This window comes from Adiantum capillus-veneris, chromosome 19 (genome assembly GCF_014529385.1).
Source record: "Adiantum capillus-veneris isolate H3 chromosome 19, ASM1452938v2, whole genome shotgun sequence".
NCBI classification, from domain to species: Eukaryota; Viridiplantae; Streptophyta; class Polypodiopsida; order Polypodiales; family Pteridaceae; genus Adiantum; species Adiantum capillus-veneris.
In genome coordinates, this window is record NC_140949.1 from 39,619,718 (window position 1) to 39,645,142 (window position 25,425).

Genomic DNA, 25,425 nt, shown 5'->3' on the forward strand with positions numbered 1-25,425 from the left:
TATGGCTGGATTCGTCCGTTTTACCAATATTTTGCCCGAAAAATGGCTATTTCTACTTACATACACACAATTAAGGGCTTGATTTGGCATTTGGCTCCATATACCTATAGATACATGCTGTATAAGGGCATATGTACTTGGGTTAGTCCAGAAAAATTCGTAATCAAACAACAACCCTTAAAATAGTCGAAAATCATGCCCTTTTTTGCTCTTTCTGCTATTGGTTCTGCATTTGAGAATGCCTCCCCCCTTCCTAGCCGGAGTCCTCCCGGACGACAAGGTATCGCCTCGGAGTATGTGTCGTGCATAGGTTGAAAAATTTGTGCTAATGCTTGGCCGATTAATGTGGCCCAAATTTATGCATACTCGGTCAATGCATGGAAAGATTAATCCTGTGCAAGAGAAGGGAATAAGCAAGATGCTTATTGGCATTCACCATCGAGGTTTCCTATTTTCTTTGCAAGTAACAGCTGTAACTCTATTGCTCTCTGTTTAATTGTCTTTTTTGCAAAAGGCAATCGCTTTGCCGCTACTGTTGATATAGCCGTAGTTGTTTCTGTGGAGAGGAGTGGCTTGGGCGGAATTGCTGTGGACCGTATTTCCTTTGCTTTCCATTGGTAGCTTGTTTTTGCCGGTTTTTGTAGGTTTTTTGCTACTTCCTTGGTTGCCACTGTTTTGTTGTTGATTGGCATCCACATAAGTCGGTTGTCCTTTTTCAAATGCAGTTGTCTGCCTTCCGTTGTTGCTTGTACTGAAGGGAGTTCCTTTTGCTTTTGTTTCGGTATCCAAATGCGAGTAACCTTTGGGTTATTGCTGAGCATTTTCTTTGGGATCCATATCTGTTTTATGCCCTTGGTTTTTGGTTGAACTATCTGCTTCGGTTGAATTCGTTGGTTGCATTGTTGTTTGTCTGCCATGTCATTTCTATCCTTCCGCATCCATACTTGTTTCCCTTGTTTTGGTAACCTAGCTCTTTGCATTGCGGTCGGTGACTTCGTATGTATGTAGTTAGCATGGTTGGATTTTACCTGTCTGCTGGCCTTGGGTATCATGTTGTTCTTTGGTGGCATTCTTGCTTTTGGCTCTTTTTCCAATGATTGCATGGCTGGCATCTGATTATTCCGGTATTGCTGAGCAAAGGCTATTACCTGTTGTTCTTGTCCATGCTGAATTTTGACTGCATTCTCATTCCAATCTATCTGCACATTGTACGCTTTTTGCCAAGGTTGTCCCAACATCATTGGGTGTTGTGTGCTTTCATCCTCGACTACTTAAAATTTGTGTGGGTAAATAGATTGATGTACTTGTACATGCAATATAGTCCAGCCCAATGTTTTCAACGAGTGGGATGTACTACTTTCCAGCACTTGAGGAGTAGAATGAAGTTGACCTGTGGATTTGAGCTGTTGGTATAATTCGTAAGAGATCAAATTTGCTTGAGCTCCAGAATCAAGCAATGCCGTCGATTCAACTTGATTGCTACCCAGTTTGACTGCAATTATTGGCTCCACTGTGTCTTCATCCAACGTCGTTAGTCGAATGGCATTGATTCGCAATGGTGCTCCACTTTGTTGTTGTTGTCGCAGAAGTCTTCATTTTGCAATGCGTTCTTTTGCTTTTGTTTGAGCTTCTTCTCGTACTCTCTGTTTTTCCTTCATTCGTTGTTTTCCTTGATGAATTTGTTGAAGCATATCCTGTGTGAGTGGTAAATGATATTTCTTCAGTCACATCCACTAATCCAGTTCGGCATTTCTTCACCTGCTAATGTAGCAAGCTTGACAGCTCCACTTTGTGATAGATCACTAATCACAAAGGGTCCCATCCCTCGCTTTTTAAGTTTCTTGGCATGTTGCTCAAAGTATAAACAAGTACATAATCACCTGTTTTGAACTCTTTAGTGCGCACATGCTTGTCAAAAAACTCTTTTTGTCTTCTCCTTTTAGCATAGATTGAAGCTACAGCTCTCAAGCGGAGTTCATCTAGCTTTTCAAGATCATCTATTCTTGAAGAGAGCTCATGCCCTATCCATTCTAAGCGTTTCGCTACTCGTAGAGTTGGAATTAAAAACTCTATGGGTAGTATAGCATTTAGGCCAAACACCATGTTGTATGGTGTTGTTCCTATCGATGTTTTGTAAGCTACCCTGTATACCCATAGGGTTGAGTGTAACTGCTGATCCCAATCTATTCTTGACTCTGACACAATTTTAGTGAGAACCGTGCATAGTGTTTTATTTGTGGCCTCAGCTTGTCCATTTGCCTGTGGATGGTATGGAGCATATTTCCTATGTATGACCATGAATTCCTCTAGCAGATATTCAATGACTTCATTAAGAAAATGTGTCCCACGATCACTGACAATTTCTATTGGTAAACCGTATCGTACAAAAACATTCTCATACAAAAATTGTGCAGTGGTCCGTGCATCTGCTTTTTGCGTTGCCTTGGCTTCTACCCATTTTGGGAGATAGTCCGTAGCCACAATGATATATTGGGTATGGGTGCGATATGCAGGGGGTGAGATAGGTCCCACAAAATCAATGCTCCATTTTGCAAATGCTCTTGCTCCTATCATTGGCCGTAGTGGTATCTCATCTCTCTTTATCGGCACCTTGGTGCGCTGACATGCTTCACAACGCTTTACAAACTCTTCAGCATCCATATGCAATGTAGGCCACCATATTCCTGTGGTTAAGACAATTTTAGCCGTCTTATCGCCCGAAAAATGGCCTCCACTTATTCCGCTATGTGCATGTTCTAGAATCAGCAGGTATTCGCTTTCACTTGCACAGATTCTAAGTTGATTGTCCTTTCCTCGCTTATAGAGTTGGTTCCCAATTAACTGAAAGTCACGAGCTTCCAGCTCTATAGATTTTTTCCGTGCTCTTGTGATGTTCTCAGGAAACGTCCTGGTGGTTAAGAAATCAATGATATATTGACTCCATGCAGGTGCAATGTTTACCTGAAATAATGTCGCGTGATCCACTGGTCGTTTGGCACTACATATAGTATAATTGGTAACATAAGAATGGGTGTCCGCATACATAGTTGGCCAATAAACCCCTAATTGTTTCAGTCTCTGGTGTGTTTTTACTGTTGAACAATGAAATGCACAATCTTGGACATGGGCTTCTTCAAGGTAGCACTCGAATTCTTCTGGATTTATACATAATTGTAGGATTTGGTCCGATCCTAGATGATACAGCCGACCTGCTATCAACTGGAAGTTTTTTGTTTGTCGAATTGTTTGTTGTTGTTTTCTGTATTCCGTATCATCAAACCTACTTCCAAAGGAAAGAATGCTAACAATTTCCTGTGACCATTTGGGTATCATTTCAACATTGGAAAGATAAGCATCTGGTATGTCATCATCTACTCCTTCAGGAGCTTCCCCGTTGTGTATCCTTGAAAGATGATCCGCTCGTAGATGGGTTTTACCCTTTTTGACCACCACTGTGAAATCAAACTCTAGCAATATAATAAACCAGCGTACAATTCTCCCTGTATTGCATTGTTTATTTACCAGATACAAAAGAGCTTGATGATCTGTGAAGAACACAAATTTGTTTGCGAGCAAATAATGCCAAAATTTCTTTACAGCATAAATCATTCCTAATCCTTCTCGTTCGGTGGTTGTGTAGTTCTTTTCCGCACTGTTTAACTATCGGCTTGCATAACAGTCTGGAAAATCCATTGTTCCATCTCCAGGTTGAGCCAGAATACTTCCGATTGCATATGCAAAAGCATCAATGTGAGAAATGGAATATCTTTTCCCAATCTGGTGCTTTAAGCACAGGTGCTGATATATATAAGTTTTTCCTTCAGCTTTTGGAATGAAGTTTCACACTCCTCGGTCCAATCGAAATTGACTCTAGAAAATGATACAGAGGTTGTGCGATGACCGCATACATGTATATGAATCTTCGATAATATCCGTAGTGTCCCATGAAGGATTGCACTTGTTTCGCATTAGTAGGCCTGTGTAGGTCTACTATGACTTTGACTTTGTCTAGGTCAGTGGTTATGCCATTTCTTGAGACAATGTGTTCTAAGATGCGGCCTTGCTTAACCATAAAGATACACTTTTCCGGGTTAAGACATATTCGATATGTTTTGCATTTTTCAAAGACCTTTTGCAAATGGTCAATATGTTCCTCTCGTAGAAGAGAGTGTACACAAAGATCATCCATGTATATTTCTAAGAATATTCTCAGGTATTCTTTGACCGCGTGCATCATTAACCTTTGGAAGGTAGCTGGGGCATTAGTTAAGCCAAACGGCATAACTCGATACGCATAAATTCCCCATTCTGTGGCAAACACTGTTTTGTGTTGATCCTCCCTTGCAATTGCCAGTTGGTTGTATCCTGAAAACCCGTTGAGAAAGGAATAAGCCCGTTTTCCAGCCACCCGCTCAAATACATGTTCTATGATTGGCAAGGGATAATTATCCCTTATGGTGGCTGCATTTACCTTTTTGAGGTTTACACACACTCGCAGTTTTCCGTTATTTTTGGGAACTACCACAATGGGTGACACCCAATCTGTATGTTCAATTTCATAGATGAATTCGGCTTCCATCAGCTTGTCAATCTCCTCTTTGATTCGTTTAGCAAATGTATCATCATATGTATAAGGACGATGTTTGCTAGGTTTTGCATCCGATTTCAAAGGAATTGTATGTTGGCATATCGATGGATCAACTCCTTTGAGGTCTTTATAGGACCATGCAAACAAATCTTTATATTTCTTGAGAAGTTGTGTTAGCCGTTCTTCTTCTTCAGGCTCTAAATCGTTTGCTATATAGACTGGCTAAGGCTTTTCACCAGGTTCCGTGAGGTCTATCCTTTTTGTATTTTCAGGCCCATCGTAAGATTCTTGGTTGGTTCTTTCCCTGAATGGTGGTGTCATGATGATTTTTCTGTCCTGGATAGTAAATTTCCGATAGTGTGATGGTACATTCATGTTTCCTTTCTTTGACTCCCCTTTACCATCACTATCTTCTTCAGTAGTCCATATCTCATGTAAAGACCGTTTCAGTTCTTGGTATTTCTGTTTACGCTCTAGTTTGGTCCACTCTTGGTCTTTTGTGGTTTCTTTTTTTGATTTTTGTGATTTTGTTCCTGTTTTAGCTTTTCGTTCCTGTTTTATTTCCTCTGGCGTTCTTTCCCTTCATTCTTTTGAGAATCTTCCTGATATTTGATCTTTTACACAATCCTCTGCTTTTACACGCATCAAATAGTGAGTTGTACCTTTTATCCTGGGCATCAGGTTCTCTCTCACTTTGTTTCCTGCTCGTTTTCTCCTATAGCGTTCCTGGCGTCTAGGGTGCTGATTAGCAAAATCATAAAACTTGATATTCTCGGTTTCCCTTCCATGCTCACTTGAGGTGTCTGAACACTCATTATCTCCATCATCATTAACTTACAGATGTTCAGAGGAGTTATAAAACTCTTCTTGTCCTGGTGGTTCTATCGTCTCATCTTCTCCTGGTATAATGCTTACCATGTAGTAGGGTAGCACATCATAGACATCCTTATCGCAAAATTTTATTATTGGACTATCTGTAATGGTACAGACATCCAATGTTGCTAGTATGTGTTCCCATTCTAGAGGTTCCAAGGCATCTTCAGGGAAAGGTTCTGGAATATACTCCTTGTCCTCAATCGCTCTTTCTAAGACGCATTCCTCTCTTCTTAAGCTTCCACAATGTGAAGCTCCGCACATCCATAGCTCTTTTTGTTGCCCTAACCATGCTGGGAGTTCCGATCCTGCTACTGTAGCTGAATCAAACTCTTCCACAGGTGTTTGGTTCACATCTTTGTAACTATGGTCTTTTAGGTGTATTTTAGTTGTTGTCTCGCCATGTCTGAGGTATATGTGGTCGTAACTCCAATCTTGGACCATCTTCAATTGTCGCATGAATGATCTTCCCAAGATGATCTCATAATTGTTCTTTTTGTCGAAATCGACTATTGCAAATGTATGCTCATACTCGATTCCCACACGAAGTGACAATCACTTCTTCTAAGAGTCCTAGAGGCTTCTCCATGAACCCATCTGCCACTTGCAATATCATTCTGGTAGCTCTTAAAGCTGGTTTTTTCCATTTTTTCCAGATTTCCTTGGTGGCGATAGCAACTCCCGCTCCACTGTCAAGAATAGCTTTGGAAACTACTCCTTGGAATTCTATTGGTAGCGTGGTGTTTCCATCTTCTCCCTCGCAATACTCTCCAACCTTGTTTAATGGTACTGGCCTAGTGTTTAGTTGAGGCCTGTCCAACTCTCTGATCCCTTCTTGTAGCCTCAAGGTGGGGTATTTCACTCCAATTTTTTCTAGGCATTTACCTACTGTGGTCCACATGTTTGGTCATAACCTTAGGAGTTCTGCTAATGTGATTGTGCATGCCACCGGGGTGGACAATAACTCAATGAATCCTTGTGAATCCATCACTTTGTTAGAAGAAAGTATTTGAGATGGGATTGCTCTCACTTCAGACTTGGCTTCATACTCTCCTAGGTAAGAGGGTAAAGTTTTCAGCGAGTCTGGTTGGCTGTGCCCGGAACTAATTGATCCCTGGTCTCCCCCTTGTGAATGTATCTCAAAGTTCATTTGTGACCTTGCCTCAAATTATTCAATAGGAGGTAAGATCACATTCTTCTCTTTCCTCGTGCTATTCATGTGGTTACTCATCCTGTTAGCCTCGTTGGCGTCACGGATTTGCTTCCACAGATCATCTAGACTGTTACAGTCCTTACCCATTTCTGTCAATGTTTTAGGGTGGAACCCATCACTTGCCTCATCTGTTGTATTTGGCACTATGATAGGTTCTCCTCTGGACTCATAGGCATTAGTGAGTCTTTCCTTTGTTCCTACTTGCTCCTCTAAAGTTGGTTGGATAGGGGTTGGAGCTGGTGCTTCATGCCAATTTGCAGGTTTACCCAGCGGTTCTTCCATCAATGATTGAGCTGTTTCAATCATCTTTTTACACATTTCCAACCTTTGTTTTTCTATTTCCGCATATGGATAAGTCATCCATCTTTGCTCCTGGGTTTGGTTCTTTTTGAGTCTAGCTTCATAAGCTTTTAGAAGTGCATCCAACTGCTCATTTACCTTGTCTGCCAGTACAGATCCTCATGATTCTGCACTTTTGGGCTCTGCTATTTCCTTGGGTTCTATGGTTGCCGTGGTGTGTGAGCTTAAGCTAGCTAGATTCTCTAACCACTCTAATCTATCCTTTGTATGTTTCAACTCCTCGGATAGAGCAATTTGCTCTCGTTCTTTTTGGCTTTCATACGCACCTTTCTAGCTTTCCAAGTGCTTCTCTGATTTTTTGTTTCTGAACTTTGAGCATCGGTTTTTGGCTCTTCAACTATGGGTTCGTTCGTCATTCTTTGAGCTTGGGCTCATAGTGCCGCCTGAATAGGTATGATTGTTTCATTTTGTGACCCTCCATTGGAAGGTACTGTTTCTAGCATATTCAAGGTGGTTTTTGCTCCTTTGCTCGGGTTTTTAGGGCAATCAGGAATCAAATGAGTAACTCCACACTCGGTGCAATATGCGTTGACTCTAATGATTTCATCATGAGGACAGTCTCTTAGCCAATGGTCTCCACCACACTTGTAGCAGGGTCCCTTGGGTTGTTGAGGTGCTCCTTGAGCTCCCCTTTGTTGGTATGCATGTCTCTGTCCACCCATGCCTCCATTGGCTATGAACAAAAATGTTCGTTCATCTAAGCTATATCTTCCTTCTCCTGCTGCATGTGCAGCTGTTGGTGGTCCTGTACTTCCTATCATGCTCCATGGTTCTGGTGTCGAGGGTTCTTCCGGTGGATAATCGATAGAGTTTGCCGCATATCCATTGGGATCTTCATAATATGCATGCATAGGCACCAAAGCCTTATCCTCTGATTTGGTTATGGTTGGTGTGTATCTTATACTGACTGGTCGTAATCCTGGTAGTGGTGGTTGTTGCCCCAACACCGGTTGTGGTCTTTCTACACCTACAGGTCCTGGTAGGTTGCCTGCTTGATACCTAGGCATCGATGGAACTTGAGGAGAAGCTACCGGAGCTTGGGCAGCGTAAGGTCTCTCTCTCTCACATATCCCTTGTTATAATAACATTCCTTGGTCCCATGGTTTGTCCATTTTTGTCAATAGCACACCACTTGGGCTGTTTAGCCTGGGGTTTGGCGTACAAGTTAATCTTTTTTAGCACTTCATCTACAAGCAGCTCTTGGTTTACAACTACTTCTCCTTTTGGTGCTGTCTTAGAAGACTTGCTTCCACTTTGTTGTGAAGATGAATCGTAATCAAGGTCCTTGAACTCCCCCTCTTTATAGACCGCACAATTGTCCACAAGGTAAAGAGCCTCCTTGGTCAACTCATTCAAAGTCGTGCTCCTCTTCATATGTAAGTCTTTCTGGAGATCCGCATTCCTTAGTCCTTGGATGAATATAAGCATAAGTCTGGACTGAGTTGGCAGTTCTTCCACAGGATAGAACTTAACATATCTTTTTAGTCTTAGGGTTGCCTTTCGTACAAATTCCCCATCTTTCTATTTGAATTTATGGATTTGTGAGACGGTATTATGATCTATCCCTCTTTGTGAGAATTCCTCGATAAATTCGTCAAACACTTCCTCCATAGACTCAGTCTCTACGCTCTATAGAGTCAAACCAAGTAGCAACGTCATCCTCTAAGGTTAGTCCAAACCCTGAAAATTGGGTAGGGAAGTCTAACACCTCTTCAGCTCTAATTACACGCACAAAGGCTGCTACATGATCTCTTGGGTCTCTGTTTCCTGTGTATTTCTTGTTTACCCATTTTTGCACTTGAGAAGGTCTAATTCTACGATGGTCTACAAACCTCATCATTGGATCTCCACATCCTAATCGATATACCTCCTCAGGTCTTCTGTAGTAGGCTAGTTCCTCTCCCAGTGGTGCTCCTAAGCCATAATTTCTAACAGTTCTCGCCAGAGATGGTTCATCTCTTCGAACTCGTTCTATGGGTGGTCCTCCCTGTTGACCCTTGAGTCTTTGGATTACTCTCTCCTTGATACCTTGAATAGAGTGGTGGTTCTTGCAAATCCCTTAGCCCTCGTGCGGCTTGATAACCATCTCAGTTTCGGTCTTGTTCCAATGTTGTTTACTGTCGAAGCCATGCCTGCAATGATGGCTGGTTTGCTGGTTGGTTTTGGTTTTTGGTTGTTGAATGCCTGCGGTCGCCGGGTGGAATGTGAGGTGGCGTCAGAATCGTCTGAAAAGGGATTCGTCGACTTGCTTGGGGTGTAGGTGGCTCTTGGCACTTCCTCAGGGGCATATGCTGATGCTCCTGGACCTGTTGCCTTTTCTACCTCCTCTGGGAGAATACGTTGGTATTCTCGTCTGTATCTATCAACAAAAACTATACCCTTCCCCATAGCAGTTTCATAAGAGAATAAGTAAAGAACTTTGTCTTTGCTTAATTCTTTTAAGTATGGTTCTTTGCTGCAAAAGTAAGCGACTATACCCTCACTCTCATGCTTGTAGATTCCCACGTTCTCATTATAAGTTGGAACCCTGGTTGTTTTCTTATCATACATAAAAATAGCTCCGGGCTGATCAATGTTTGGTGGCGGTTCTTGAGCTTCTGAAACCATTTTCCCTTTCGCCACGTTATCTCCATATCTGTTGTAATCTTCAGGGTTACTGACTATTAGATAGTGGTTCCCCTTTTCGTCTCGAAATCTATCTCCATCATCATAGACTTGAATTATCTCCAATCTCTGAGCCAGCCTCTCTTCGATACAAATGCACTTGCGCCCTCGATAGTCAGAATAGACTAGGGCTCCCCTCGAGTTTGTTCCCTCTAAGAAAGATCACAGTGAGCTTGGAATCATTCAAAGGATTTAGGGAGGTGCTTCCTCCTGGCATTGGTCCGTCATAGGTGAAACCTCCTGGCTGCTGACTACCCATCATGAAGAAAGATTTGTCTGAAGAAGTGTCAGTATCACTACCTTCCTCAATAATTGGTGCTAGTGGATCTAGCCTTGCATGAGTTACACTCTCCTCGGTGGACACTAAGCTACCTTGGTCACCTGCCACCTTCTGGTCTCTAAAAATTTATCTTCCTGATCTTAAATTCATCAGACTTATCAATGCAATTTATAACAAATCCAACCACTCACCTCGCAAAGGATCAATCTCCGCACAACTTCTTGCTTTGCTGCTGCTGAATATACCTGTACACAAGCATTTAATTTTGGCAATCGAATCAAAGCATTTATCTGCTAGAGGTTATCTTAGTAATGATTGGTATAACTGGAGAGTTAATCTCAACCACTACTGTATTTTATACACTGCTGATGTTTTGGATTAGGTCTGCTAATCTGGAACTGTACTTTCCTCGGATGTTGGTCAATTTACGTGAAAAAAGTCTGAATTCAGTCTTTGCTCCGTCAAATGGACAAACAAGGTCCAAATTTACTTATGAAAGAAGTTTTGGAACCCTTGAGCCAAATGGAATCTCACTATCTAAGCCTAGTCCAATTTTCTCTTCAGTAGGCCCCAATAGACATCCTACGCGTAGGATGTCTGCTGCTTTGTTTTTCCTGGATTTTTGCACTATTGATTCCCCTTGATGTGCTGAGTCCACAACTGTTTTTACTTTTTGATTTGAACACCTATAAGCTAGTCAATGGCTCAAAAATTTGTTCCGACAGCCTGTTGCTGATCTTGATCAGTCTAATCAACTCCAATTTGGACCAAAATTGACTAGGAGGCTTGCCTCAAGCTACACAACACCTTGCTATGCCCACTGTCAGTATCTGGCTTCAATTTCTTGCTTTAGACATCCTACACGTAGGATGTCTTTTTCATCAGAATGGCTTCAAATTCAAAACACAGGCTCCCCTTGAGTTGTTGATCACTTTGGTATGCTCAAAATTAGGTTTGGAGTGTAAAATCACATAGAAGACATCCTACACGTAGGATGTCTTTTTGGCCTGTTTGACCCCAGACTTGACCCACAGCTTCCCCTTGATGTCAGCAACCCAGTGGTATGCTTAGATTTTGGTTTGGATTTCAAAAGTCCCCAATATTAGCTGTTCTTGCCTTTTTCAGTCAAAAGTGCTAAAGTCCGCTTTGAACCCAAATTTTCTCACCCAAATGGGATGAAACCCCTCTCAGTTACTCAATATATCATGCAAGTCATGCTCATGCAGCCATCATATGGTTTTGGTCTTAAAACAATGCTTTGGCACAATTTGAGTAGGATGTCTGGCAATTTCAGTCTACCTGGCCTTATCCTATCAAGATATGGTCAAATTTTCACTTTCCAGTTGAAAATAGGGTAAACCCCACCTTCTGAACACACTGGTCAACTCAAAATCCCAAAATTCCCACCAGATTAGCATGTAGACATCCTACGCGTAGGATGTCTCCTGGCTTGAAATTATTTTTTTTTTTCTAAAAGAAATGCTCCTAATGCTCTGCAGCTTTATAAAAAACACTCACAGTAACTTTTGGACTTCACTTAGGCTTTCAAACACACTTTTGCGTCTTTTTGCGTCTTTTACAAACTTGTGATGAATTTACCAAGCAAGTATACATGCATGAAGTGCTATAGATCCTGAATCATGATGTCCTACTTACTCTACTCCTACTCATCATGTGAAATGATGATAATGGTGTTTTGGTTGCCTTTTGGCCTCTCCGGACTCTCAAGCTCCCCTCTCACCGCTTCTACCACTCCAACTTCTACTCAAGAACTCAACTAATACCTAAAACTATCTTTGTCTACCTAAATCTACCTAAGTTGAAGGATCTAGGCCAGACACACGCTTCCTAGACTCCCTCTAAGACCTAGAGTTTCCTCCACCCTCTGATCCTATCTAAATGTAAAACGAGACTCTTGGCAAGCCAAAAATCCCTATCCTCAAGGACTAGTCTCAGTCACCTACCTAAGGTTTTCGTCCACGGCAGCAGCGGCGCCAATGTTGGACGGATACGCCGCGACAGACGTCAGCACAGCGAGAACTCACCTAACAAGATTTGTCAGCTAAGGGCGAAGCTCGATCCGCATGCACGTGGAAGCAAGCATAAGGTGTAAACCTACACTCGACCGACTCCTAACTAATTCCTACAGAGGTCTCTACCAATTGTCTAAGTCACAGCCTTCAAGAGTGCATAAGAGGAAACTTCCTACAACGCTGTTTAGAGCCGAACACCCATCAAACAATCTCGAAACACCATAGAACTTGAAGGAGACCCTACTAACACCAATAGGTCGCTCCCCCTAAGGTCTATGAACCAAAACCCCAACCCAAAACAAACGGTGCAAAATCATGTAGGATGTCTGGCCGAAATTAGTAGGTTTTCGTTTCCAAAATCTAAAGTGCCTAATGTGTAGCTCTACTCAATGTGAACACGTGGATATGCTGCAATGCAAAATTGGACAACGTATGCTCACCCAATCACCAGATGAAGCTCGTAGAAGGAGCTCACAAAACCGGACCGTATGCGCGCAATGTGGGTATCGGTGCGTAGCTCTCGTCGGGGGCAACACGCTGCACTTCTCCACACTCGATTCCGACCACCGGTGCACACGTAGCATCAAGAAGAAGATCCCACTCTCTCTCGTACACAGTACGCTCACTCATAGACAGTATTTTTTTAAAATGACAAAAGGTCTTTCATTAAGGTCAAAAAGTGGTATATATACCTTACAATTCTCAAACCCTAAAGTTCCAAATCAACCATCTACTCAATCTAACTATCAAAAATGGGATACAATTTGGAAACTTCTGTAAGCCCCAATACTTACAAGGTGAAAAATCAGGTTTCCTCAATAAATGAATAATTACAAAAAATGATAATCTTCCGAGTAGTCAGTTTCCGTGGGGTGTGTCCAGCTTCTAACAATGTCAAGACAAAGTACAGTGGGTCTGGGGATCCATATGCTCATGTCTCACTCTTCAAACAAGTTTTGAGAGCTGAACAGATAGCGGATTTCCATACTCAGTATGAGGGATTTGGGTTAACATTGGAAGTAATAGCCTTAACTTGGTTCCAACCGTTAAATAGAGATGATTTTCCAAACATAGCACAACTCTTACGAGTTTGTAGCGGAATTCTCAAAAAGGGGAATCAAACATAACACAGTGTCCCAAATCTACACTTTCAAACAAAAAGCGAACGAGAGAGTGAAGAAAGCTTTGCTTTGCTTCAAGTAGTATATAGACAGATGTCCTGTGAGAGAGATACCGCAAGATGAGAGATTATCAGTTCTCTTCATAGAGGGCTTGAGGAATGAAACTCTAAAAAAGGACCTACATTTGAAAGGATGCACGACGTTTGAGCAAGTCACTAGAGAAGCTCTATATCTAGTTGACAATTGCAAGGCCTATGGAGAGGTGACTTAAGATACAGACAACACGACTAGTAGCGTCTCATCTCCGAAGAGCGAATCAACAACAAAGAAAGATGTTCAAACTCCTTGGGAACCAATCATTGATCAAGTGATTGAGGGAGTGATTAGAAGAATAAACCAAGGCTACAAACAAAACTTAGATGTACAACAACCTCAATTGAGGAGATGTCATACTTGTGGAGGGGATCACCCCACTCCATGGTGTAACACTCAGCCAAAGCCACAATGTGTGCTAGGGCAACAACCACCTGTTTTGAACGAATGATATGCTGCAACCCGTGAGAAACCAGTACTCCGATGTTAATACGCTCATGTTCATAGCCAATCATCAGGAGTATGGTTCAAAGAACATACTCCTGATGAGATTTTATGGTCGACAAAGTGAATGAACCTTTGGATGTGATCTTGAAAGCTTATGAAGCTAGGCTAAAACCCAACCAAACCCAAGAGAATAGATAGCTAACGTACCCTCATCCAGGGTATGAAAAAGAGAGGTTGCAAATGTGCAAGGAGCTCATCCAGAAGGCCCAAGCTCTTATGGAAACAATTCCAGATGCTCCAAAAACGGAGGTGCTACTCTGCAATAAAGTCCAAGAATTGGAGAACCAGGGTACTGTAAACAGAGACCAGGAAGAGCCGAGAGTTGAGGCACATTTAGATACAAGAGAAGTAGCCAATACCACAGATGGGGTGGGATCACAAGCAGTGATGCCTATTCCGGAGGTAGAAGAACCGTGGCCACAATCTTTGTGGGAATCAATCAGAAACCAAAAGATGGTAGTGCTACCTTACAGTCAACACCTATCCTTGAGATAAACATGGATCATGAATTCTTCCCGGCAGATATACGATCTCCATACGGGGATGTCGGGTTTGTCGCATCTGAAGAGAGTAAACCACACTCTCTAAAGACTTTGCCATATTTCATAGGAGAATCGAAACAAAACCGGAGGTTAAAATGGTACCTTCTCATTGGAAAGCCACACCAAAAGTGATGGATACCAAGAGCTTGCATGAATTGATGTCTTCTCCAATACAATGCACACTTTATCTCTCAGAGCTACTAAAAATTAGACCGCATCTATGGGGCCAAATGGGCAAACACCTAAAAAAGATGGGGTTGAAAATCCCTTCACATGACCAGCTTGTGGACAAAAACATGGATGACACCTCGCTGAAGAAGCGACAGACAAAGCTAGTACCGATAAATAAGGTGGGTCACTACTGTGAAGGAGACAAAGGAAACACCACCTTACCACTTGAGTACAAAGGAGTAAAGACGGTTGCTATATTAGATAGTGGGGCAGGAATTGCCATTGCAACCAAAGAGATATGTAAAAAATGGGGAAAGCATGCTCTTAGGAAAACTCGAATGAAATTGCAATTAGCGGATGGATACACAGAGAAATCGATTGGAATATTAGAACAAATCATTGTATCCTCGTGTGGCATCGAGTATGAGCATACCTTTGCCATAATGGATTTTGACAAGAGCAGCAACTTTGATATCATATTGGGCAGACCGTTCATGCGTCAGCTCAAAATGGTACTGGGGCTTTGACTATATCTACTTAAGACACACGAAAATTACTACGCAAGTCAGTGTCAAGGATCATAGTTATAAAGATGTAGTGTGAACCCCGGGGGAAGACTTAAACTCCACAACTGATTTGGAAACCAAAGCCCATATTTGGATGTATGGAGCTCCTGCGCGAGTGGAAGTCTTAGAAAGGAAAATTGCATCCTAGAGTGCTCAGTAGAAGATGAGGCATATGTACCAGAACTTTTTCCAGAGGAGTTATTTGAACCCTTTGGATGGGATCAAATACTGGAGACTCTTGATGTGTGTGTGAATGAGGCGACCCTAACTAAATTTTGCGATGAAGATGGGTATGATATAACTCCCTTATGTACGATAAAGGTGTTGAAGGAAGCTAATGAAGTTTGTGAGTGTGGAAGTAGAAAAGTTGAGACAAATTGCTACATCATGGAGCATGGTTCCAAGGTGCAAACAAAGGAAGCAGAGCAACCACAAGAATATGTCATCATTGACATACCTGAAGAATTGACAAAAGCTGCTTCAAAGAATCTGACTCCAAAAAAAGTGCAAATGAAAGTAGATGAAGGAGAAAAGCTTCCAAGTTCAACGACAAATCTTCAACCAAGGCAAGATCAAAAGAAGAACAGGGACAAGGAAGAAGATCGATTGTCTCCTAGGATGATCAAATTTAGCATCTGTGGAGAAACATGACTTAAAATCACATGTTCAGCTGTGATAGATCCATAAGCAACAAAGATTATGGAACGTGGATCATGATGGGAAAGCCACCAATCAATGAGCTAGAAGAAAAATTTACACAAGTTCAAAAATGCCGATTCCTAGCTTCAGAGTGGCAAAAGCTGTACTCAAATTGAGTACCGGGGAGTATAAGGATACGTTCCACATAATTGAATCCCATCACATCAAAGAGAGTCTGGTCCTGACAGAAAGCTAGAGGAATGTCTTCTTTCGATAACAATCAAAAGCCGCAACAACAACACCATCAAAAGCCCCATAAGCTTCTCAAATCCATGTAGAGAAGAAATCGCTAACCATCGCAAAAAAAGGTAAAGCAAAGGTAAACATTGAAGTATATCAACCTCGCAAGACGACTTTACCTTCAACGAGCTTCCATCAAACTCCTCGCGAAGCCTTTACATCAAGAGCCACATCACCAACAATGCAATGGAAACCAAAGCAAAAAGTCTATCAACCAAAGTTTCCATCACAAAAAAGCATTCAAAAGAAGCCAAAGAATGTCAACCAAGTGTTGGTATCCAAAGAGCACATGAAAGTCAAAGACCCTGTTTGGATACATGAAGCACAAGTTCAACAACAAAAGGTGACAGGGTGGGTAGCATCAAATGAGTCAATCATTGCTCAGGGCTACTTCCAAGGAAACACTAATGTTTGGGGCAAAAAGCCTAAAGTAACAGCATGGATCTACTCACCTCAACCAAAGAGTTCCACAAAGAGCAAGACGAGCTATAAACGCAAGACAAACAACTCAATCAGGAGAAAGAACTACCACAAAAGACAAAAGCAAAAATCAAAGCAGCGAGAAATGCAAAAAGTTTGGGTTCCAAAGTCAAACTTCAACTAAGCTACCCAACACAAACAGGTGAATCAGCGCATGATTCCAGCTAAGCTACTCTAAGCACAAGGATTTTATGAAGGTAACACTCAAATATGGTTACCAAAAAGTGTAGCTCAATCTGGAACAACCAAGAGAAATCATGTAGCACAAGCTTCTACCCAAAGGCAAGCAATGATAACCAACAGCCAACAGAAGCCAATTGCAACCACGGTTGCTGCAATCTCTAGATGGATACCTCGTCATCAAATCCAAAAGCAAGGCTTTCACAACGGAAATCATCAGGTTTGGATACTGAAGCCTAGTGTCCATAAAATTATAGAAGAAGGTAAAATGCCAAAGATGGTCACACACGAACCAAAGACAAGATGGGTTCCAAAATCGCTTGTGGAAACTCAATCACAAAGAACCCACTCACAAGTACAACCGCTTCTCATGCAAGATAAAGCAGTCACTCAACAAGCAAGTCAAGAGGAGCCAAAATATGCCAACCTACTCGGACAAAATGATGGCATCCAAAGACCAACACAATGGAAGAGGCCTAAATTTCTAGAACTTATGGAATTGGGTTTCTGGCCTTGAACAGGTAAGTCCAAGTCGCCATAAAAAATACATGGCATAAAAGTTAAAGTCGGGTAGCTAAGCCACTAAATGAGCGAGGCGTTAGTCCCAAAGCTTCATGTAATATTCTCTGTGCTCTAAGCGTCTTAGTTATTCTAGATAATAATTACGTTGTGTCGCTCATGCTGGTATAGGTGAGCATAAGAGTCAAAGTCATTGTAGTATAGTGGTAAGTGAAGGAGGAGGTCCAAAAGACACTCACGCACTCAACATAGTGAGGTATGAGTGAAGAAGCTTCTACATCGAAAACTTTTCTTGGAAACATGGAAGCTTTTGAGACGTCCTTTGATGTCACATGTGCTACATTTGTTCCTTGAAGCACCCATCAACTCCATCTCTTACACTGCATGCTTTTGTTTGAGAATTTCTCATAAGCATATAGAGTGTCCCATAAGGGGCACTTGCATTAGGCACTCTTTCTTTGTTTCTCCCAAGCACTCACCTTGCATGACAGGTACTTCAAGTGGATTTTCTCAACTCCAATAAGAGCGTATACCAAAGGCACTTTTTTTCCACCGGGTTTTTCCCTTAGATCATCCAGGTTTTAAGACCCTAATCTAGACCTCATCATCGACTTCTTGTATATATACCTTCTACATCAACAATAAGGAAATGGCTATCCAAATCAATCGACAATGACTGGGAGCAAAAATTGTAGGTCTCCATATGCTTATCAAGAGAATCTTTTCTCTCCTTCAAGGGAAAAAACAAAGCTCCATCAGAAAATGGCAATGGCCTACAACAATAAGCAATGACAAATTCCGCAAGAGAGTCACCAACAACAATCAAAAGTAGCTCACACACTGCAACACCGGCTACCTATTGTGGAAAACTCAAATTGCAGTGGACATGGAAAGCAAACCCATCATAAAGTCAGCACCACAAAGAGGCTCAGTTCTACAAACTCAAAAACATGAAAATCCCTGTTCATGTGGCCAAGACTGGCAACAAAGAGGCAAATGCACAATAAGACGAAAAGTTGCATTGAAAATCAAAGATCAAATCACGTATCAACAACATGGCAGATATGAATCACTCAAGGAAGGGGGGAGTGTCATCAACGACAAAGCTCTTCCAAAGCAAGACCAACCTTGAAGACAAAGATTCATCGATCAATGGAAAGACAAAGAATTTCATACAAAGACAATGGGCAAACAAGGATAACTTCAACAAAAAATCTCCCAACAACAAAACATAAGGAGTTCCATAGCGCTGAAGCTAATGAAGTATTGCAAGTCAATGACAAAGACACAAACATCAAAAGAACTCTTCACGGCAGATATGAATCACTCAAGGAAGGGGGGAGCGTCATCAACGACAAAGCACTTCCCAAGCTGAAGAACAACCTTGAAGACAAAAATGAAGACAACCATATGACAAGACTGCACAAGGTCATGTCAAGGGATGACACGAATTAGGAAGGGGGGAATATTTGAGGATAAATCAAACGGGCGCCCAACTGATTGGACACGTAGCCGGACACCACATTTGTAGTCTATTATTTTGTCCGAGCTAGTGTAGTGATTCTCTGTGTAAATCTTGATTCCAGAGTAATGGATAAATTCCCTGAGTTATAATGCTGTAATGATATTTGTAAAGGTCCATGTAAACCGGCCACTGGCCATTTAGAATGCTCTAGGTATAAAGGTCAATAACCTTAATGTGAAAGGAGGCTTAGTTTTTGAGAAGTGGGAGCTCAAAAAACGTACGCTCAAGCTACGAGCTGCTCCAATTTGTAATCGACGCAACTAATGAATGGGTAATCAGTTTTCAAATCTAAAAGTTGCATTGTGCTCCTCTCTCTTTGCTCTTTAATTTAAGTGTAAGCATTGTCAGTTTTGATGTGGTTCGTGACTTCACGCCTGTGAGCTATAATTGCAGATTTGAGTGCTTAAATCGCTGTTTTCAGTCGTTTTGACCATAGGAGAGTGTTCTTAGACCATAGGACGACAGTTCTGGATAGTTCTGTTGCAGTTTTTAGGAACTTTTTCATGATGGATCGTTATTTTGGTACCTTGTTGGATTGCGACCAGACTTGCTAGGATAGTGCCCCTAGGTGTCCTAGACCTCCTCCTAAAGTTTCGTTGCATTTCGAGTCCGTTCGAGTGCCGAAATGGCGTGATGACCTAGAGTTGTGAGAAAGGACATAGGCAGATTTCCCTGATCATTGAGAGTTGGTTTGCTTGTAGAGTTGTTGTGTTTGCTTGTTAAGGTTCACTTCTTGAGATTGACAATCTCATAGAGTCTCCGTGCCCCATCCGAGTCACTTTCCCTGAGTATTGACATTATTTTAGTGCCAGAAAGCTATGCTACAGATGTCCGTCGCGGCGACCCACTAATAGACACTGAACCATCCAATACAGAAAATAGATTGTGACTCACCATAAAAGGCTACAATGTTCTCAAGACTATAAATACATTATTATAATGTAGAGTTTGCATATCCTAAAGCTACGTTGCTGACTACACATCCTTGTCCACATTTTGTTATTCCTACATTATGGACTTGCGTGTATTGAGTCTTCAGGTGAGTGTCTCCACTCACCTAGCAGAACTTTTTGAGCAAGCTAAAATCCGAGCGAACAATGACATTGGAATGTCTGCCAAGGAATTTTTAGATAGGTAATTTTGAAGCAATGTTTAAACTACAATGCACTCTAAACCTTTACCTTGGTTTTAAGAAAACACCTACTATTAAAGTATTTGAAATTAACATAAGAACAAGCTCACTAGAAACCTATGATTCTCCTAATGATTACTGAGGAGAAACAGATTCATAACAAGTAAAGTCCCCTAGCGACTCAAAATTTGAACACAATTGAGCTGAAGCATTCCAATGAAACTTGATTCTACATTTGCACAAGCCAACATAGTGTCAAACAATTGTTGCCTCCACACTCATATTTTCTAATCTTTACATATTCAAAACGCTAGTGTAAATCGCTAACACTATGTCAAAAGCTTTCCAATGCACCAACCGCCAAAAGCATGATAATCACCAAAATGTCCATAGATAAAACAATACATCATGCAGTTGCATGAGATCATCTACCACTAAGAGCTTGAAACAACTCAATTTTTGTTAGGGCAGCTTGGTGAATAAAATCATGCGCTATTGAGTCCAACCCAAGAACTTGAAAATACACAAAATTTAAGTGCTTGCAGAAAAAATGACAGATGCTTGCTTTCTCTTTTCTGAAACCATTCAAAGGTGCATCGAGGGAATTCTGCCATTGAGATTGAGTAATTCATACCAAGTGCTCGACATCCGTCTGTACTGACATAAAATGTGTGAGCCTCATTACATATGACAATTGCTTCTCGAACCACCTCACCACTCAAGGCTCTACCTTTTTCTATGTTCTCTTGATACTCCTTGGTTAATGGTGTTCTCCACTTGATAGTTTTTCCATCTCTAGATCTTGTACAAAAAGAGCTAGTGTATTTGAAATACTTGAATTAGCTACATGTCCTTGCAATGAGACCTCTTCAAGAACGAATCCATTCTTTTGAAGCATCTCCATTTTGTGCCTTTGCAAATTAGTACCTTGAGCTACCGGCCACACACCAGAACCAGGTCCAGGAACACCAATAACCTTGTCATTACAAACCTCGCAAGAACGTGTTGGGGTTAAATGGAAAAACCAAAGAAACCTGTTGACAACACCTCCTGGGTATTTTCTGCGGCCCCTAAAAGATGGTGCAGGAATCCCATCATTTTTATTTCCAAAACCCTCATTTATTATGGCACCACAATGTCCACTTGTTAGCTGACCAAAGCAACTCATTTTTCTACCCGGTTCTGTTCTTCTAATAGCCACATTGTCTTATGCACCGTTCTTTCAATACTCTTTCCATTGCTCTCAGGTGTTGATCTTTTTGAGCACTACCTTGTCCTGCCATGGTCACTGTCGCAAACTCTGGCCTGTGGCTATCCTCTTCAAGGATTTGCCTAGGATCAATGTTCCCATGATGTTTTCTTTGAACACTCTTCTCTTCTACCTTGCAACATTTCATTTCAGGGGAGGTTAAACCTATATCATCCATAGATAAGGTTGCAAGGTTTGAAAGCCGCGTACTTGATGCTCGTCCTCCTGATTGATTGCAAAAAAATTTTGCCATGTCTTGCATGCTTGGCCCACTTCTTGTATGCGTACCTTTTAAGTATGCATTGTACCTACAATATGGCATGTCCTCTTCAAGGATTTGCCTAGGATCAATGTTTGTAGGACGTTTTCTTCGAACACTCTTCTCTTCTACCCTACAACATTTCATTTCAGGGGAGGTTAAACCTATATCATCCATAGATAAGGTTGCAAGGATTGAAAGCCACATACTTGATGCTCGTCCTCCTGATTGATTGCAAAATATTTTTGCCATGTCTTGCATGCTTAGCCCACTTCTTGTATGAGTACCTTTTAAGTATGCATTGTACCTCACACTCTGCAATATGGCATGTCCTCTTCAAGGATTTGCCTAGGATCAATGTTCGCAGGACGTTTTCTTTGAACACTGTTATCTTCTACCCTGCAACATTTCATTTCAGGGGAGGTTAAACCTATATCATCCATAGATAAGGCTACAAGGTTTGAAAGCTGCGTACTTGATGCTCGTCCTCCTGATTGATTGCAAAATATTTTTGCCATGTCTTGCATGCTTGGCCCGCTTCTTGTATGCGTACCTTTTAAGTATGCATTGTACCTCACACTCTACAATATGGCGTGTCCTCGTCAAGGATTTGCCTACGATCAATGTTTGCAAGACGTTTTCTTCGAACACTCTTCTCTTCTACCCTGCAACATTTCATTTAAGGAGAGGTTTTGAAAGCCGCGTACTTGATGCTCGTCCTCTTGATTGATTTGCAAAATATTTTTGCCATGTCTTGCATGCTTGGCCTGCTTCTTGTATGCGTACCTTTTAAGTATGCATTGTACCTCACACTCTGCAATATGGCGTGTCCTCTTCAAGGATTTGCCTAGGATCAATGTTCGCAGGACGTTTTCTTCGAATACTCTTCTCTTCTTCCCCGCAACATTTCATTTCAGGGGAGGTTAAACCTATATCATCCATAGATAAGGCTGCGAGGTTTGAAATCCGCGTACTTGATGCTTGTCCTCCTGATTGATTGCAAAATATTTTTTCCATGTCTTGCATTCTTGGCCTGCTTCTTGTATGCATACCTTTTAAGTATGCATTGTACCTCACACTCTGCAATATGGCCAAAGACATGTCTACACCAATAGCCTCATAAAGGGAAATTTGAGTCTTGTAACCCACACTAGCTCGCATACTAGCATGTTGGGTCTTTGATAAATTGGTAGTTGGTATAAAAATGCCAGACTCATCCTGAGTAACAAACCAAGATCCCCAGGGTGAGGCCCTCACATCCCACCAAGCAAGCCATGTTTGCAGAGCATGAATCTCCCCTCGCACTGCATGGCCTGCACACGAAAACTTCTTAAGCTCGTTCTTGAAATTCTTTGCAGCTGACTCCGATGGTGGATTTCTCCATTTTCTACATAAAATCTTGTGTTCCTCTTGAAATGAAGGATGAATGCATCTATGTGTATGGCGCACCATGCTTTGCTCCCAATGGAAGGAACAACTCCTCTCCTTATTGTCAACCTTTTTTGTAGCACCATCAAAATGAAGTGTGCGCACTGCAATCCAATTTGCATTAGTTTCATCAGCCACAAATCCTTGAAACTTTGGCTTTAGATACCCATTCTCCTTGACTACTAAATTAAGCAGCTTTGAGAATTCAATTTGGGCAAACTTATTCTCTACCTTGAATTCACAAGTGGCGATTGTCAAAAGGGAACACATAAATGGGTCATACACATGTGCAAACATGGTTGGCTAGCCTTGAACCCTGTGAACATGATCAAAATGGACCCACATGTCCTGCAAATTTCCCCCTGGTCTCATTTGATTGATGGAATCAAGTCCAGAGCCAGAACCTTTTGTTGACATTTTAAAAAATTTTGTGGTTGAAACTTTTCACTTAGTTGACCAGGAAACAAATGCTATGAATGTATGGATACCTGCAACGATTCTTTAGATCAAGGATATATTCTTATCCTTCTTGATGCTCTCTAAGAATCTTCTTGTCCTTTTTTTATCAAAAAGGGGAGTAACAAAATCTAACATTTTTGTGAACTCTTCCTCTTCAATATTTGTAGTTTCCTGTTGATTAGTATTACTCATCAACATCTCCATTATTACATCCTGTGCAACTGTTGTCTCTAATTGATTTGGAGTGGTAAAGAGGTTCATTATGCTCGAGCAATGATTTTCTCATCAATCTATTGCACACACTCTCTATTGACACCCTCTTCATAGGAATGTTCATGATTCCCCAAGTGGATTGCACATCTAGTTGTGTGCATTCGCTCTCTTGGAATACAATAGTAAGTCATTGCAAAAAATTCCCTTACAATTTCAGGAATCTAAGAGCAGTACTTGCAAACTATATTTCCATACTCTACATTCACAAGGCCAGGAGGACAATGCTTCTTCAACTTGACTTTCCACTGGGTCTCGTTCTAGAGATGTAATCTACCATAATAAGGGCAATCAATGTTTGAATACTACCATAAGTAATCCATGCCTTACTAACAATTTTGTATATTGCAGACCCTTGCTCTCTCGCAAGACCTAAAACTATCTTTTTAGCCTCTCTCTGTGGAAACCTCTCTTGTCCTCACATGTATTGGCAGTTTGGATGCTTCTCAATTAATATATGATTTGGCTCTTACCTTAGATAAAAATCTATCTATCTTACACATGTTGTCTTTTAATGATTGAGTCAAGATTCTAGCTACCCTGGACAAGGACTCCAAAGATGGGGTTAATATGGTTTCCCATTACATAGCCCAATTACCTATACTTTCTGTACAATATCAGCAAGAGCTAGCCCTATTTTCTTCTTATGGGGCTGAATTATCTCACTTTTTGAAAAATTATGTGGTCTCAATCCATCTTTTATCAGTATCCGTGCTGCTCCAACTGTCCCTCAAACTGGTGGTATCTTTTGTAGAGATAGTGTGGCACTTGGAGCTGTGAAGGAATTTCAGAATAATCTTTGCTCCATTAGTGACTCTAACCTCTTAGAAATGGTACCCAAAGTATCAAGGGTTTTCTCTTTCCTATCAATTAGACAAATTGAAATGGAATCCTTTGATGTGGAGCATTAGCTCTAGGTTCTACCTAACAAAGTCTTTCTCGCACCCATTCCTAGTGAAACCTGGGTATATCTGGCTAATCTTCCTACCTCCACTGTTGAGGATTGTAGACTCAAGATTTTGAAAGGAGGAAAGTTCTTAGACAAAGGGGAACTCATTAAAGCCCCCTTCAACCTTAACCTTATTGACTACTCCAAATGCTCCTCCAATACAGGTCTACACATTTGAACAAAAGGAAACATGGAGTTTGCTAAAAGTAATCCTAATTTTTACACAAAATCCATTTGGAATGTGTTAAATGTGGTTGTAAATTTCTTGACCCTAAAGCATCATGCGAATCCAACATTATGTGGTTTGACCATGCTATTTGGTTTATCCTCAACCATATGGACCAACTCTTCCTCGAAAAGCCGGTGGATTTCCATCTATCCCGTATCTGTTCTTGGTTAGGTGGCCAAGCTAAACAAGTAGTAATTGCTCAAAGTGCTTTCGACATCTTTCGTGGGCTTATGTTGGATATCCTCAAAGAACTAAAATCTAGTTAACGTGGGACACATTTGACTACTTATGCAAACTACAAAGGTGTTAAGAAATCACTGGTTAACTGAAGCCATGTATTGAGGACTATGACTCCCTCTCGCTAAAAAGACCTAACTCTCTTGCCACCCCCAATTCATTCACTTCATTTCTGACACCTAACTCTTCGTTTAATTTTAATAGAGGAAAATCTTGTAGCTACAATAGGGGAAGAGGAAGAAACACCCCTATCTGGCACCTTCTTGACTTATGATCACTTATGACTATGTAGGTTGTTGTGGGCCCATGTGGAGGGATGCATCTCACCAAAAAGACTTCTTGCAAAGATTATATTTATGAACATTGTCTTTTTCAAAATGAACTTCTAGATTGGATACACCCAAAGACACTTTTTTGTGAGTGTTTTGACTTACTGTTTGGAAACCATGAAATACTTGATAATGTACTTGTTGGTTGGAAGTATCAACAACCTATCCAAACAATGAAATACTTGATAATGTACTTGTTGGTTGGAAGTATCAACAACCTATTAAGAATT